The following is a 13323-nucleotide window of genomic DNA, read 5'->3' as shown; positions in this document are numbered from 1 at the left end:
GCCAGAGAAATAGGAATTAAAGAAAAATTGAGGCAAAATTTTTTTTCTCTAAAAGACGGTATGTCTTCAATTACTAAAATTAAGTTATTTAAATATATTATCTGTGGGTGAAGACTTCAAAATTTCACTGTTAAAATTCAGAATAATCTGATAAAGGATACACATGAGCAGAGGAATACAACCATGGAGAAGAATACCTGGAACAAAAGAGGGAATGGATAAGGAAATCAGTAATGGGAGAAAACGAAAAGTCTGTGACATGGAAGAAACATTGTCAAGCAACTTTTGGATTTTAATAAAACAATCATATAAAACAAATACAATATGTAAAAATGAAAAATTTATACAACCAAATAAAATTAGTCTGTGATGTATCATCAGTAGACATGACATTGAATAAGAAAGACAGCAAGGACCATTTGCATGTCTTTTGTTTGTTTGTTTTTTGTTTTTCGAGACAGGGTTTCTATAGCTTTGCACCTTTCCTGGAACTCACTTGGTAGCCCAGGCTGGCCTTGAACTCACAGAGATCCTCCTGGCTCTGCCTCCCAAGTACTGGGATTAAAGGTGTGTGCCACCACCACCTGGCTGCATGTCTTAAAACACAAAAACTGGTGATTGGGACCTGGACACTGATAAGCTGTTTGTACTGCTAAATGGTGAGAATCTTTTAAATGAAACATAAGAATTCAGAATTAGTACTTAGAAATTATATAGGTAGAGATATAAAGGAAGTGGGAATATAATAATTATCAAGAGAACATTAATTTGCTATAATGAGATATAAAATGGGGGAAACATTGCTTGATTAAAAAAATCAAATTACAGTCAATGTTAGAAAATAAATCTTGTTTCAATCAATATCCTCCTTTATAAATGCAACTTTCAGAAAAGTAAGACTCATTGTTACAATAAAAAAAATACGCATCCATTATATAACTATAAACATTAAAAATAAAATATACTTGTAAAGATTACACATGATTATATTTGGTATTTGTTGCATTACCAAAGTTAATTCATTTATATTTTATTACATTCTAGATTATCCTAATTATTATTACAGCCATATATTAAGTAAATATAAATAGCCAGGTATGATAACATGTACCTTTAACCCCAGCACTTAGGAATCAGAAGCAGACAAATTCTGGTCTGAAGAGTGAGTTTCAGGACAGCCAGGGATACACAGAGGAACTTTGTGTCAGTATATATATTTTAGATTAGCATGCAGTTTTTGTTTCCCTGAACGAATTCTGGGGAAGTGGTAAAGTCGTACAGTCTGACAAAGCATGTGGATGAGAGTTTCCAACAAGTGAGGACATTCTTTGGTCAAGTAAATTTGAAATAAAGAAAATCCACATACTTTTCTCTCAAGCACATGATTTGTTGAGTCTTAATGTAGGTTTAATATGCAATGTAAAAAAAATTATAAAGTTATGTATGTTATTAGTCTTAAATGATACAGAAATTAAAGAAATCTCAATCATACAGAATGAGAATGATTTTTGGGGTACAGGAATCATGAAGGTGGTGGATAAGAATGAAGAAAAATTGAAAAAATAAATACTGGAAGTCCATTGCTTGAATAAGTTTAACAGTTCTTAAAATACTCAGACTTTCAGTTGCTAGATCCAAAAGCATGAGGAATGTCCTGTTCATCCATGAATAGAGTATGTGGAGAAAATGTGTACTATACATGGCGACCCTTCCTTGACAGAACAAACACATAAATCTTGTTTTCACAGAAAATTTACTAGCTGAATTAAAGTATCTTATAATTTTGTACTTTCTAGTTAGTTGTACAAAAACAGAGAATTATAAAGAGTATCAGAGAGAGAGAGAGAGAGAGAGAGAGAGAGAGAGAGAGAGAGGAGAACAGTGAAAAATAAAGAGAATGAACTTATATGAAGTATAAATTAAAAGCACACCAAACAAAATTGGGTCTCTCACCACATGTTTTTAATGTTAACCAACTTCACCATGTCTCTAAAACTCATTGAGAGTTAAGTATTGGAATAATTGAATAATAAAACCTTAAGGACATAATGGTGTACTGTCTAAAAGATAGTGTAAGAGAAACTATAAAATAAATGGCCAATTGTATTCAGTGTCAAATTAAACTTATCTACACATTATAAAGGCACATTAAAATCTTTCCAATTTGACTTTGGGTTAGGTCCTTCTCTTCCTGACATTCTGACTTTACGAGAACAGTTATAATTCTACTTGGGATAATAATTCAGTTATCAGCATTCTGTAATTATTGATTAATTGACATCTGAAGGAACCATTTTCAATATAAATTTAAAAAAAATAACTTTCTGGGTTCAGTGACTAAAAGCTGATGTCCTTGCAGGTTATTCTTTATCCATCAATAAACATGGCCCAATGACACATGTGCCTTATTTCAATATTCTTATTTTGTCACCTAAACTATAACCTTTAACATGAAATCAATTTTAAAATACATGCATCTTAAAACATAACAATTTAATGTCCTGTAATGTGCTTACACAGAATGACCTGGGGCTCATCTTTATGTTTCTAATGTGATCAATTGTGTTGACCACGTAAATGGACTACATTATGCTAATGAATTAATGAAATTTATTCAGTGTGAAGATCAGTTATATACTTGCTGTAAATCATCAAATTTAGAAATGTACTTTGACAAACGCTTTAGGAAACATTTCTGTGGCTTGTCTGCCAAAGGGCAACAAACACTGATAAGGTTCCTAACATCTTTTACATACATTGCTCTCCAAAACAGTTGTAGAATAAGTAAATTGTTAACATTTAGTCAAGAAACAAACAGGTAAGAAGTTCTGAAGAAGACTCTTCCAGAAACAGATAATTTATTTGATCATCTATTCCAATAGGGAGAAGCATTATTCCCCAGTATAGGGTAACTTCACTTAAATGCTTTTCTATATGCATTTGGAAACTTCTAAAATTGTAGGTTTCTGGAATTGGAAAGATGGTTCATTGGTTAAGAGTGAATACTATTGGGAAGATTCTTCCTTCAAAAGTCTACAAAGCCTCAGCCCTACACAAAGAACTACAGGCAACTGAATAAAGCTGGTAGCAAGTGAGGTGGTCCTCAGGGAAGTACACACTGATTGGTGGTCCAGTACCAAAGAGTCATTCCAGGAAAAAAAAAAAAAATATATATATATATATATATTTGTGTGTGTGTGTGTGTGTGTGTGTGTGTGTGTGTGTGTGTGTGTGCGTGTGTGAGTGTAACATTATTTGGACTTAGTGGGTTGTATTTAGGAATACGTGTATATAAAAATATATCAACACATGTAATTAATGAAAAAGAGGCCATCAATGTGTAAGGATCTATGGGAAATTTTAGAAATAGGAAAGGGAAGGGGAGAAATGTAATTAAAATACAATCTCAAAAGTAAACAATAGCAAAACAGTCTTCCTTCTAGAGTTCTATCATTTGTGTCTTTAGTACTATATAGGCATAACCTGAGAATTATCATAAATGTATGTATATACATATAAACATTATATATTAATATATTATTATATATAATTAATCAATAATACAATAATATAGTAATATATATTAAAATTATACATATAATGTTAATACTAGCTGGGCAGTTGTGGTACACGCCTATAATCCCAGCACTCGGGAGGCAGAAGCAGGCAAATCTCTGTGAGTTTGAGGCCAGCCTGGTCTCAGAAGCAAGTTCCAGAAAAGGCGCAAAGCTACACAGAGAAACCCTGTCTCGAAAAAAAAACAAACTAACTAACTAACTAACTAACTAACTAACTAACTAACTAACTAGATAGATAGATAGATGGGTAGATAGATAGATAGATAGATAGATAGATAGATAGATAGATAGATAATGAATAAATAAATACATAGATAATGTTAATACTATGCAATCTCACTGGAAAAATTTATATTTCACTGTAGCTTCATACTGTAGAAGGCACATTTTTCATTGGTCATTCTGCACACTTAAGGTTTATAGTTTACTGTCTTTGTTTTGAAAAAATTGTATGGTATTCTTCTTATAACTAAATAAAATATTTTAAAGTTGAATACAAATAGTTACCTTAAAATATCAACTTTCAAAACAATTATATTTTATATAAAATATATATTACAATAGAAAACATACTTTAAATACTAGTAAAATTTACATGTGATGTTTTGGTTTCTATCTGTTCATATACGTGTGTGGTGTATGTATCTTTGTGGGTTTGTGTGTGTGTGTGTGTGTGTGTGTGTGTATGTGTATGTGTGTATGATATTACATCAACATTGAGCATCTTCCTCTATTACTGTCCATCTGATATTTTAAGCCAGGTCTCTCTGTGAACCCAGCCTACAGATTCACCAGGACTTACTGTGCAGTATGCCTGCAACATCATCCTCTCTCAGTCTTTCTAGCTCTAAGGGTTACAAATGCAGTCCACCTCTAGTGCTTTTCATTTCTTTTCAGATGTATTTATTTTATAAGTAAATGTGTGTGTGTGTGTGTGTGTGTGTGTGTGTGTGTGTGTGTGTGAGAGAGAGAGAGAGAGAGAGAGAGAGAGAGAGAGAGAGAGAGAGAGAGAGAGAGAATGAGTGCACATGCACACAGAAGTGAGAAAAAGGTATCAGGTATCCTGAAGCCAAAGTTACTGGTGTTTCTGAACCACCCAACCTGAATTCCAGAAACTGAACTTGCTTTCTCTCTGAAAGCAATACATGTAATTAAGTACAGACCCATGTCTCTAGCCCTTAAATATCAAGCTGCACAATGTGAGGCTTAAACACAGTGCCCCAAGACTAAGATTCGTCTGTTCTATTGACTAAGCTAAGGAGGTATTACTCCTATCTTTTTTTGCTGATGCTGGGATCCAGCTAAGGTTTTCATGATAGTGCTACAAATATTTCACTGACTAATTAAGTTGTAGACAAAATGCTAAACAGGCTTAGTAAATAAGAAACACAGAACCAAATACAGAGGTAAAATCCAAAGAGAGCCATGACTACCTTATCTTACCACCTCACTACCATCACTTCCCAGGAGAGATCTTCTGCCTGTCTGATTTGTGTTTTTATTGCCTTTCTGTTCTGCTTTCTCATTGGCTGTAAGCCCAGCCACGTGACTTCCTCATCACTGCCTGTCCCTATAAACGTTCAGGTCTCTGTGGTTGGTACTGGGAGTAAAGGCTTGTGTCACCACACTTGGCTGTGTCCTGACTACACAGAGACACTGCCTGCCATGTGATCAGATTAAGGGCATGTGCTACCACTGCCGAACTTCTGCTTAATGGCTATTTGACCTCTGATCTCCAGGCAACTTTATTTATTAGCATACAAATAAAATATCACATTTTATCACAAATGAAATACCACCATATTAAGTCATATCCCCAGTCTGAAATTTATTTTTAAATGTTTAGTATATTTTACCTTTGTTAAGCTATTTTGATGGTACACTTCCCTTTATCATCATTCTCAGTTGCAAAATTAAATTGATTCTAACTATGTAATGTTTCATGTATAATTTATTTTTTGTATTCTCAGGACTACTGCCATATTTAGGATCTCATTTTCTTAATTCAATTCAGGTCGGCAATAACCTACTAGTGATTTACTATATATGAGAGATGTACTAAGATTTGGGGCTATTGAAATAAAATATAAACCATTACTTTTTTCTAATTTGTGCAATTTTGGTGAGATAGCAAATGAGCCATCATAAGAGTATTATAAATATAACTGAGAATATGAACCAGGTAAGTAATAATAGAGACACCAACTTCATAAAGCATGTTTTACCTACAGCTCCACACTAGTGGTGCTTTCATTTTAATAATTCTTTTTTTCTTTGTGAGAATGTGTTAAGTACTTGACAAGTATTTGCAATATCCATTGTCCTGCTTACTAGATACGAGTGTCATGTTGCCCCTGATACAGCAACCAACATTTAGACACTGCCATAGGCTCCCTGAAGAGGCATTTCTCCACTTGACACTCACTTCTGAAACACTGTAACTGTTTTCTTCTCCATACCTCATAACTGTCTAGTATGTCTTTTTCTTAATGAGTTATTTTCCCTATGTACTTTACATATTCATAACACTTCTCTGGAATCCACTAAATGTGATCCATTGCTCAATAAATAAAGATCAAACCTGTAAGAATGTCATTTAGATTCTCATTTCAACCACAACAAGCCTGTTTGCTCTCAACATCAAGTGCTTGCCTTACATTAGTCAGTCATATGCAAAGTTTTACTGCAGATTTCTTCTTTATTTTTTATCCTTTATTTTTGTTCGAATCTTGATGGTCTTTTAATAAAAAAAAAACTCAGAGCCAGATATTGGGGTGAAAGCTGAAAGATCAGAGAAGTAGAGTAAACCACAGCCAACCTCACCTTACCAGCTCCATGAATCCTCTGACTGGAAGCCTCTGAGTCCTCACCCAAAGGGTATCAGCTGAGCTGCTTAGTTCCTGCTTCTTTATCCCTTATATACTTTTCCTCACCCAGCCATGTCACTTCCTAGGATTAAAGTGGTATGTGCTTTCCAGTACTGGGATTAAAGGTGTGTTCCATCATTACTTGGCCTCTATGTCTGATCTAGTGGCTGACTCTTTACTCCGATCCCCAGGCAAGTTTATTAGGGTACAAAATATATTATCACACTTTATTTTATGTTTTCATTTTACAGGCCAACCACAGTTTTCCCTCCCTTTCCTCTCCCTTCCCCTAATACACCCTCCATCCACTCAAAAGAGAGATTAAGCCCTCCCATGGGGAGTCAAAAAAGTCTGGCATAACAAAGTTGAGGTAAGACCAAGCCCCTCCCTATTTCGGCAAGGCTAAGCAAGGTATCCCACCACAGGGAACACGCTCCAAAACGTTAGTTCATGCACCAAGGATAAATTGTGGTACCACTGCCAGGGTCCCTACAAACTGCCCAAGCTACACAACTGTCACCCACATTCAAAGGCTTAGTCAGTCCCCTGCAAGTTCCCTAGCCATCAGTCCAAAGTCCATGGCTTCCCACTAGCTCAGGTACCATCTAAACTTGCCCCAACAACTTGCAGGCTACAAGATTTAATACAATAAGCTGTGGTAACCTTCAATAAGTGTCTTTACTTTTTCCATTGTTAATTTCTTTATCATTATGATGGGAATTTGAATGGCATGAATTTTCTAAAAGGTGATGAATATTAAAAAATTGTAGATAATAGCTATGATTTCTTGTTCTCCAATTGTGGATATCATCTTTTAAGGTCACCTTCTTTATGACACTTAGAGCATTCCAATTAAAGTTATCATTTATTTTTCATATCCTTCCCTCAACACTTGGTTTTTAAGCACTGTAATGTCCTTAATTTCCTGTCATATCCTCATCATGATACTTATCCATTGGCCCACGAGCCTAATGAGCCATATCTTGCTAAGCTTTCCTGTAGTCCTACTGTAGTCCAGTGACAATCTAAGAGACCTTCAGGAATAAATAAAGTAATGCTCATTTAATGTTGTAAAAGACTGCTTGTGGGCTTACAGAGCCCCAGGCCCCAAGCCCAGTTGCACTACTCAGGCCAGAGCACATGGCCGGAATCTCTTTGGCATTCTCTCTCCTGGTGGGTAGTGGGCTCCTTCTCCAACCATCCTCTGGATTTCCATCTCAGACTGCCTCCACACTAGGTAGCTGCTATGAAATTCACTCAGATTTCTACAGTTGTACACAGTCGACAGATTTGGTAAGTCAATTAACATATCTTAAAGGGTGAAATTAGTTAAAAAATTTTTTTCCTAGGATTAAAAAAATGGGAAACATTTTTACAAGGGAAGGAATTTGGTCTCTGTTTTATAACAAATTAGGTAGTATGAAAACAGAACAATTAAGTGAGAAGATAATTAATGTTGATGGGATGTATGTAACATCAATTATGACTATTATTTGTTTAATCACTTTTATTTAAGCATTAAAAAGGTTGGTCAACTTAAGTGCCAAGATAAAAGCTTTAAAAAAACTTGGTAACAATAATCATAGAGAAATTCAGACCCAGAAAGGAGAATTTAAAGGTGAACCTAACTCAGTATTGACTTTAGAAAACCTGTTAAAATAAATTATAGAGAAATTCAGACCCAGGGAAAAAAATTAAAGGTAAAATTATATTAGGATTGAATTACACGGTTACAGAGAGACAGCCTATTTTTAAACAACCAAACTTAATCTATCCAGTAACCTTACAGGAACTACCTGCTCAAGGGCATGCACAAGCTAATTGGACTCCAGTGAAAATGTTAGATTTAAGGAGATTTAAAGAAGCTATAGTCCCATATGGTATACATTCTCCATTTGTAAAGCATATGTTAAACTTGTGGCAAACTTGTAATAGAATTGTCCCCCAGGACTAGAAAGAATTACCTACAGTTATTCTAGATGCCAGGGCACAATTACAATGGAGAATGTAGCTCAGAGAGGAGGCTAAAATAATAGAACAATAATGTAGGACTAGAAGTTTGGTAATTTCCCAGGATCCGCTTTTTGGAGAAGGTGAATACACTGATCTACAAACACAATGTTTATATGATAACCAAACTTTCATTCTATGCTGCATGGCAACCATGAATGAATGAGATAGAATTGAGGAAGCAGAAAAGAAAATTAAAGCATTCACAAAAGTTATGCAGGGCTCCACAGAATCCTTCATGGATTTCTTATAAAGGCTGTCTTAAGCAGTAAATAGAATGATAGCAAATTTAGAAGCTAGACAGATAATAATTGAATCTTTGGCTTTTGAGACACAAATGCAGCATGCAAAAGAATAATCAGGCTATTAGCCAGGTGGTGGTGGTGCATGCCTTTAATCCCAGCACTTGGGAGGCAGAGGCAGGTGGATCCTTGTGAGGTTGATTCCAGCCTGGTCTACCAAGCGAGATCCAGGGAAGGCACAAAGCTACACAGAGAAACCCTGTCTCGAAAAACCAAAAAAAAAAAAAAAAGAATAATCAATAATCAGGCCATTAAAGGCAAGATCAGCCCCCTTGGAAGAATGGGTCAGGGACACAATTAATATTGAGTCTTATGACGATGATGCTATGTGGATAGGATATAAGTTGCCAAAAGGAAATCTCTCCAAAATTAGGCTTGGGGAAGGGTTTTTGTTTTTGTCTTTCAGGAGAATGAAGGCTAAGCAATCTGAAGAACACTGGGCAAATGAGGCATCTGAATAAAAAAGACAAATCATCTAGAAAAAAATGTCACAAGAAAAGGAGTAAATTGGTTTATTGGTTTATCACATATGAAATTTCATAAGTCTTCCTAAATGTTTGTTTCTGCTCTTCTCTATAGACACTTAATACAAATGGTCTTTTTGTAGTCCCAGTTCAATTAAAAATTAAATCTGGGTTTGGAGTTGGAGAATGGCTCTCTTCTTCTCTAAACTTTTGCATGTTGTTAAAAGGAAAATACAAAATCTCTGTACCATGCCAGAAGGAATAGCCATCTGATATGGGACAAAAGAAAACCAAAAAATTATGGGACTACTGTATTGCCACTAATCTCAGTTTTTTGGTTCTGTTTTGATTCTCTAAACTTTTCTGAAGGTATGAATTTTACATAAAAATATATAAGATTTATATATATTCTAACCTTTTGTTATGATATTAATAGTCATAATGAGTACTAACTAACTCTAGATAAAAGGCTTCAATTAGATGCCTATACATGTTTTTTATGTTGAATTCTCTATCACTTTTTTCCAGAGAATCATAACCAGGCCTAACAGCAAATTTGAAGACATCAGAAAGATGATGTGGCTCCACAAAGATGATTCAACATGGATAATAATAACACCACTAGGCAGACAAACACCACCAAAAGATCAGCTTTGGACTAGAATGTGCTCAGAATAATTTTGAGATGGCTAGCTGAAATGATCCAGCTTCACAGACTACTAGAACAAGGACTTGAGACAAGCCCTGCACTTTGGCATTATGCAGAGACTGGACAACAAATGATACAGCTACCACTCCTCAACTGGACAATTAACTCAAAATTTTTCTTTTCACTATCCTCTAAAGATGGCTTTGCCCACAAACAGCAGGAAATAATTTTAAGAACATGATGCCCACATTCCAAATAGGTGGGTGGGGCAGGTAGTTTTTGGTCTTTCCTTGGGTTTTGTGTTTTGGATAGTTGTCATTGTTTAGGAAGGTTGGTTACAAGTTGTTATTGTTAATAGACAGGAAAAATTCTAAACAAAGGAGATTAGATTTAAGACTCTTGTTTGAAAACAAAAAAAGAAAAGAAAAAGGAGTATATAGTTAAAAGGTAGATTATTGAATCTAGTCTGAAAAGAAAAAAAGAAAGGATATAGATGTGATATAGATAAAAAGGTAGATTAGTGAATCCATTTTTAAAAGATGACTATTAGTTTTAAATACATTGGTTTAGATTTTTATATATTATATACAAATTATATATGTTAAGATTGATATTGTTAGAAAATGCTGTATGTATATTGTAGTGGGTAGCAGCTTTGACCTGGAAGTACTACCCCCATTGAGGCTTCAGTAACTGTCAAGCCTAGAAGGTGGAGCTGAGAGAGGAGCCCTAAAGACCTGAGATCCTGATGTGCTGGCGCTCTTATAAGTTACCCCACAAAATAAACCTCTCTTTTAACTACATAGAGTTGCCTTAATAGTTAAACCAATAGCATATTTCTAATCTTGTTCAGAATATTGTACCTATACAGTTCATTTAACAATATAATGCAATTTGCTGATCCTTGAATGTTATTATTACCAACTATTGGGATATAAAGGAATGAAAGTTAGTAGTTAGACATTACAATAGAACTTGTAGTCATATTATGTATGTTTTCAAGGTTGAGCAGAGATATATTAGATAGGTCATCCTCAAACGCATCAGAGATCTACAGAATATGACATTTAAAATGTTTTCATAACTTAGAATTTTTTTCTTTTTTTATGACCATGAGACATGTCTGCTCCTGACAGCAACAATCTACTTCAGAAAAGATATGGACATTGAAGAAAATTCATATAGAGTTAACTTTCACTGTGACAAAAGTTAGCCACTGGTCAAGAAAATGCCCTCATATTGACTGCTGACAGTATGCTATCCAAAATGGACAAATGGAACACAAAACAAAGGACTGCTGATCCTTGCCAAGACAAGTGTGGTTGCAGGTTTGGCAACAGTTGTCCTCTGGGGCCAGGAAATATGTTACCATCACTGAAGTGGCTTTGCAATCCAGAAAAGGAACAGTGCTCCTTTCTTCAAAGGCAGCTGAGTAGGCAGTGAACCAATGGCTTCTGATGTGCAGTGGAATAGTAATTCTTGAAGGAGTAACTAGGCTGACAGAGTCTAACCTCTCAATGGTTGACTGTCATTTAATAAAGGAGATGAAGACACCCACAAGCTGAGAAGAATGGGTAGCTGAATTCTAAAAAATACCAGCAATTTCCAGAATTTAAAATCCTGAATCATGACAGGACATTGGCAGAATTAAAGTTCATCTGGTACATGGAATGTACATGGAATAATCACACCGATTGTGAGGTCAATCTGTGTACGTCCTACTTCACAAATGTGTCTGTCATGTATGCTAAGTCTGTATGCCAAAGATGATGCCCCAATATGCAGAAAAACTTCAGGTGGCTGTCCAGGCAGATGGCAGTTTCTGTCAACTCACATTTGTTTTGGAAATAGCTTGTTCGCACTTCTTATTTTACTAGGTAATATTATTTCCTTCTTGGATGTCTGAGGGAGTTGAAGATTAGATTGTTGTAGTAACAATTTTCCTTGTTAAGAAATTCAGAAAAGAATCTCATTAAGAGACGTTAAGTGTTTGTTTGAAAGACATCATAAGATAGTTTTCTGTTGGTAATACAAGTTAAGATAGAAAGTGAAATAGGTACATTTTGAACTCACCAAAATAAAATAGATAATGGAATATTTTTTCAGAATTTGTCAAATGCATATGGACTAGACATTGTTGATGTATTTATTGCTTGTATATATTGTATATAGTTGTTATACTTATTGTATATAGTTTTTCTTATATTAGTTATTGTAGTGGATAGTCATCCCAGCATTGGCCTGGAAGTTCCAACACCCATTGAGGCTTCAGTAATGGTCATGCCCATAAGGCAGGGCGGAGGAGGAAGCGGAAGACCAAGGATCGAGAGGAGGTCTCTCTCTTGGTTCCGGGACCCTGGACGCCGGACTGCACTATACCTTTGCCAGACGCTGCAACCTACCCCTTCATTTGTAAGTTACCCCACAAAATAAACCTCCCTTTTAACTACATGGAGTGGCCTTAATAATTTCACCAATAAGTTATAACTTTTTAATTTTTTCATTTTTATTAGACAAAAAGGGGAAATGTGGTGATATTTTATTTGTTCTTTAATAAAGCTTGCCTGGAGATCAAGAGGGAAAGGCCAACCATTTTAAGTAAACACAAAAGTCAGCCAGTGGTACCAAATGATCTTAATCTGATTACTCAGCAGGCAGGGTCCCCTTGTGTTCAAAGGCATACAAGGGAACAGAATCAAGCAACAACAACCTTTAATCCCAGTACCAACCATAGAGACCTGAAGGTCTGTACATACAGACAGTGACAAGGAAGTGAGGTAGCTGAGCTAAAATAGCCAATGAGAGGGCAGAACAGCAAGGCAATAAAGGCATGAGTAGACAGGAGGCAACTCGCATTTGGAAGCTGCAGAGTTGGGTAGGTAAAGTTGGCTGGTGGCTTTCCCTATTTCCCTGATCTCTCTCAGGCTTTCACCCCTATAATATTTGGCTCTCTTTTTTTTATTTAATAAGACCATTTAGAAATTCATCTACAGAAGAACAAGAGCTTTTAAAATTGAAATTAGTCCAAAGTAATTTATATAATTCTATAGGGTCATACTTAAGATATATAATAAACAGAGAGGAAGGTAATGCAAAGACGAGACTGGACACTTCTGCTATATTTCAAGGATGCTGAAGGTTAATTACTTTAGCTGTCTTGTGGAGAAGATTGGTTAGAAGTGAATATGTTTAGTATTGTGTGGATGCATGATGAGAGAGCGCAGCTCGAGGCTCACCAATATGATGTTACTATATAGCTTTTACCAACATACTAACTAATTTTCACACATAAGTATTTCAGCCTTCTGAGAACAGACCTTTGTCTGTGAATAAATAATTTATTTGAAATGGAGACAAATTCTTGCAATATCAGATTTTTTTTCCTCCAATGATATTTTAGTGTCACTTCCCTTGGCACTATCTAACACGGAGTTGCAATTATAAGGAGTCTGT

The sequence above is a fragment of the Onychomys torridus genome, chromosome 6, assembly GCF_903995425.1.
Source record: "Onychomys torridus chromosome 6, mOncTor1.1, whole genome shotgun sequence".
Classification (NCBI taxonomy): Eukaryota; Metazoa; Chordata; class Mammalia; order Rodentia; family Cricetidae; genus Onychomys; species Onychomys torridus.
Note: the sequence above shows the minus strand (reverse complement) of the source record.